The sequence below is a fragment of the Microtus ochrogaster genome, chromosome 1, assembly GCF_000317375.1.
Source record: "Microtus ochrogaster isolate Prairie Vole_2 chromosome 1, MicOch1.0, whole genome shotgun sequence".
Taxonomy (NCBI): domain Eukaryota; kingdom Metazoa; phylum Chordata; class Mammalia; order Rodentia; family Cricetidae; genus Microtus; species Microtus ochrogaster.
In genome coordinates this window covers 97,675,811-97,681,681 of record NC_022009.1, presented here as the reverse complement: position 1 = coordinate 97,681,681, position 5,871 = coordinate 97,675,811, and positions in this window count along the sequence as shown.

The following is a 5,871-nucleotide window of genomic DNA, read 5'->3' as shown; positions in this document are numbered from 1 at the left end:
TTTAGTTTATCTGTATAAATTCCCCCAATGTGTGTGTGTGTGTGTGTGTGTGTGTGTGTGTGTGTGTGTGTGTTTGTCTGGGTGCTTTTGCTACTTTTGAAGGGCCAAAATAAATTTAAAAGTACATCTGGAGACAAGCAATATCTGAATTACTTAAAAACTCAATTTTAGCAAATGAAGAATTAGATTAGTTTTTATTTGGCTGGTAAATGACTGCTACAGAATGTTCTAAAGGAAGAAAATTCCAAAGTAGTATTTAAGGATGCACTTTACATATAAAATAGGTTTTATTTCAGCAGAGAAAGTGGTAGCAAAATCCACACACTGTGTTAGACATAGTAATTGAAAGTCAATTTTTACAACATCCCCAACACTAGCATAGTGTCCTGAACATTTTAATTCTGAATGTTTAATCATTTAATAATTTTTTGCAGTGTCTTGCTAGGAACATTTTCTTGGCAAGTTATTTTTGTGAGAAAAATACACTCTAAATTTTTTGTAGAATTTCCCTTTACCAAAAGAAATAATAACTAACTTTATATGTTGAAAAGAAGACCATAAAAATGTATGGGATATATAACTAAAGTATCACTTGTAATAATTATCCCAAAATGAAAAGAAATATAAGAAGTTAAAATTGGTCTGTAAGAAAAACAGAGTTGATATATTCAAATATAATAATACGAACATTTTAGTATAGGCAATATTTGCAAAGGCCTAAGGATTAAACAAAACAGAAGAGGAGAATTACAATGGGAAGCTCTCACTCCCTGATTTCTGAGAGCAACGTAAGTAAAAGTTACATCAACTATTGAGTTTGTAGGTTTCTGTACTCCAGAGAACTACTCAGCTGGAGCTGCAACTCTCCTAGATAAATGTCACTTTCTCAATCAGTGTTGATCTGGAAAAGATAAGGAGTTAGGGAAGAAGATGAAATTTGTTATGACATCTAGAGGGGCCCTCTACAGGCAGAGGAACAGAGATTAGGAGGCAATACACATAGATTAACATCGCAGGACAGGTCAGGGTGGGGATGAGAAGAATCTTGCCATGGAGAAACTACAAAGCACTACTCAAAAGCCATAGCCTTTTTCTAAGCCAACAAATATCAAAAACCATAGCCTTTTTCTAAGCTAACAAATATCACCCTCAAATTCTTCTATGTTTTCATCTCTACAGTGTCTATTTGATATTTATACTATCCATATATGTTGTAATTACCTTTCTTTCTATTGGTCAAATGTTTTTATGCTGTTTCAAGGGAATTGTTTCCATGTGTGTATGTGTTCATTTATAAGTTTAACAATTGTTCTTCTGATTGAGGTTGGACCCAGTATTCTTTGTAATAGGTAAGTGATAAGAAACATGTAACGACAGTGCAACAAATTGTTTACACTTTTGACATTATAGCCTCATGACCGAATAACATTTTAGTGATAATCCAGACAGAAATATAACTTGAATCAATAAATGGATAATAATCAAATAATTCCAAATTTAGAGATTTTTGAATTAACAACTTGCATTGTTCAAACACACGAGGATCAAAAATGTGAAGACTCAATGAAACATTATTATAGGCTGAAATGTTCTAAATTTATACATTTCAATGGCAGTTTTACTAAAAACAAATATGACGTTAGGTTCTCACACAGGTACCATTAATGCCTCTAATCTTCATGCTGATATCATTTATGATTACTATTATTAATGGCTTCTTTTATGATATTATCATTTTACTTCTCAAATAAAAAAGCGAATATTTAAAAATTAATGGTATTTTCCTTTTTGTTGCATTAATTTTTAAATTTATGTACAAGATTTTTTTACATATTCCATTACTTATGCTACTCAGTAATTTTCTCTAAAACACTTGAAAAAATTAAAGTTGATTAATAGCATTTATAGTATTATAATTATACAAATTGTATTTATTAGTGAAACTCATTAACTTAATTAAATTTTCTACCATCTGCTTACTTCTGGGAATTTCTCCAAACTTCTAATATCTTATTTTTCTATTTCCCAATTTTTAAATTTTGTTTATTGATTTCTTTTTTATATATTTTCTATGACTTTTACTGTGGCCTTTAAAAATTGTAGTTATATGTAACAAGTCTGAAAATTGGAGCCACAATACACATCTATATATAGACTATGTTACATAATTTTCTTAAAATTTTAATTTATATAAACAGTAATTTAAACTATGCAATTATATATACTCTTCTTAATGATTTTCCTTCTAAATCTATACTTTAAAATGAATAGAACATTGTTGTAATGGTAATTGTTCAATAGCCACCCATACCTTTAGATATTTCTCAAAACTACTCAAGCAATGTGTATGACAACAATAGACAAACACAAAAGAAAGATCTGAGCTCAATGGTAAATGAGTACGGATAACAAATTATGAATTACTCTTCATTAACATTTTCTTTTTCTAATTTCTTTTCTTACTTTTTTAAAAAAGAAAACAAACTATCTTTCTTCATTTTGCATTCCAATCCCATTTCCCACTCCCTCCCCTCCTCCTATTTTGCCACCTTCCCCCATACCACATCCCCCATCCACTCCTCAGAAAGGGTAAGGCTCATTGATTTGGAGAATGTTCAAGGCCCTCCCTACTATATCTAGGCTGAGCAAGGTATCCATCCAAAGAGAACAGGATTCCCAAAAGACAGTACAAGCAGTAGGGATAAATACTAGTCCTGCTGTCTGGCCCAGTCATACCCCAGTCATTCAGAGGGTCTAGTTTGGCCCTATCCTGTTCCTTCTCTGTCCAGCTAGAGTTGGTGAGTTCCCATTAGCTCAGTAAACTGTTTAAGGGTGGGTGTCCCCATCATCTTGAACTCTTTGCTCATATTCTCACTCTTCCCACACTTTAACTAGACTTTAAGAGTTCAGTCCAGTGCTCTGTTGAAGGTCTCTGCCTTTTTCCATCAGTTGCTGAATGAAGGTTCTATAGTGACATCAAGATAGTCATCAATCTAACTACAGAGCAAGACAGTTTGGGCATCCTCTCTTGTATTGCATAGGGTCTTAGCTGGGATCATCCTTACAGATTCCTGGGAATTTCTCTAGTGCCAGAATTATCGTTGGCCCACAATGTCTCCCTCAATCAAAACAACTCTTTCCTTGCTCTCATCTCTGTCCTTTCTCCATCTCTATTGTCCTGTTCCATTAAGTTCTCCTTCCCCACCCCATTCTCCCCTCCTCTTACTCTTCTGCCCTCTCTACTGCCCTCATCCTCATGCTCCCAATTTTGGCAGGCGAACTCTTTTTCTCTTTTCCTTTTCCAGGTGATCAACCTATGTTTTTCTTGGGGTTCAACTTATTACTTAGCTTCTCTAGGATCATGAATAATAGGTTCAATATCTTTTGCTTTACTGCTAGTATTAACTTATGAGTGTGCACATCCCATGTTCATCTTTCTGGTGGGAATGTAATTTAGGGCAAGCACTCTAAAAATCAGTATGGTAGTTTCTCAGAAAATTGGGAATCAACCTATGTTGGAATTAGCAATATCACTTTTGGGCACACACGCAAAGGATGCTCAATCATACTAGAAGGACATTTGTTCAGTTACATTTTCATACTCACTTGTTTAAATATTCTTCTCAGCTGTAAGCACTAATAAGAGCAATGTTGAGGATCAATTTTTCTCAGAAATATAACAAAATGCTCAATATACCCCAATCTTTTATTAAAAATATGCAAGTGGTATAACTTTATTTATGTATTAAAAGTCATGAAATGCATATACTCAAATAGTTACTAATTATTAAGATATACTTATGCAATTATTCTAGTTTTACTGTAATCACTGAAAAATTATATTGCAGAACACATTGCCATACATAAACACAAATATAATAAAAATATGTGAACATGTTTGCTAGATAATTGATTCTTCTAAACTCTAACTCTATTCTTGTGAGAAGAATTATGCTAATTACCTTTGAAAACCAAGAATATTTACTGAGTATAGTTTAATGTTGTTTTTGAGAATTATAGATTTGGGCATTCTTTCCCGTGACATATAAAAACTAAAAATAGTGCAAATAAAATTCCGCATCCAATATTTTAAATATAATTATCATAATAAATGTTGTTTTTGTTCTCAATATCTTAAAAAACATGTTAAGCATATGGATATTAAGTACTTTCTCACTGAAAACATAATAATGACAAAAATTGGAAATTAGAAAAATAATGGATATTGATCATACACTAACATTTTTTTCTCTAGTTATTGAAGAGTATTCAGTAAAAGTAAAATAACTTTCCATATACATTGGCTAAAATTTCATGAGTTTTGACAAGTAATTTTTCTTGGTGCATATCATGTTCATATAGAATATTAAAATATACCATAAATAATGAAGCAGTCTTCAATGCAAGAGAGCCTGTATTCCAGGATCTCTCAAGAATAATTCCTATGTGGCTTCTAAACTGGTTTTTGTTTTGCTTTTATCTAATGATAATTTTTGTTACTATAAAAATCATGTGATACCCAATTTTAATTATCTCTAACTTTTAGCTATTCTCTACTTAGGGCCAAAATGTTCTTTTTATAGTGGTTACTACATTCAGTTTGTAATGGGGAATAGGAAAATTGCTTCCTAAATATTGGTAAGATGCTCTGTGAATTAATGATTTCCAAGTAAAAAATCTTTTGCTTTTCCAAATATGTATAGTATGATAAGCGCTATTATAGCTGGATCTTTACACTTACAAAAAAGTCTTGAAGATTGCTTAATATTTCCTAATAGAAAAGTAGAAAAGTCAGTATTAAAAGTAGAAAAGTCAGTATTCAATGTTAAAGTAAAGTACAAATGCAAACCACAGATATCATGTTGCCATTATTATAGGTATGCAATTTTGTGTCATGCTCAACCTCATAACAACCAAGTGAGGTGTTTCAAAAATCACAATCTCTGTACATAAACCTCAGGGGTCTTTGTGAATAAGTAGACAGTTGATTTTATTAACCAGGGAAACAGAGGGCTTACAGTGAGAGTGTGTCCTTTAGAAACTTCAGAGAGGCTCACACTCATGAGGTCTCTACAACATGACTGCTTAAGCAGCACCTGAAGATCAAAGAAACCAGTAGAGAGGCTAACATGCATTGGGGAAGCCTAAGTAGCCACAACCCTAGACAAAGACAAGTGGGGAATGACAAGAGCAGGAGGACTGCTCTTCCTTGGGGTAATATCATACAGGGTGAGCAGTTTGTAGTCGTGTGTTTGGAACTATAATTTTAAGTATATAGATAAAACTTGCAAAATTAAATCATACAACAGAGACAGCGGAAAGAAAACCTTTAGTATTACTAAGTACATAAGCAGAAGGAAGCATGGTAGGAACCACCAAGAACACATCACAGGGAATAAAGACAGGTAGACTCTTAAAGGTACAACAACAGCATAAGGAATGAGGGAACCAAAGATCAAATAATACAGTTTTTCCTGTTTTGTTGACTGTTTCTTTTACAAACCTAAGCGGAAAAACAAGTTGAGTAGAGTGCTCTATTGTCCATGAAGAACTTATATATCAATAATACAAAACACAAACTTGCAACTAATAATCAATAATCAAAGTGAAAATGCAATGTTTCTAAAATTCTAGGACCCAGGAATCAGTGAAAAAAAGTTCATCATTTGTTGTTCTTACATTGACGTAATTTGTGTATTATGATGATCTCTAGTGACATCCATTTTCTTGAAATTGACAGAAGCTCTGTGCTCTTTACAACTGAAAAAAAAAATCTAACTTGTTTTATAGAAGTGTGAGGATTAAGAGGGATAGTTATATTTATAACATGAATATACAAGAATTAATCAAAACTAGATGTTGGATTAGAAC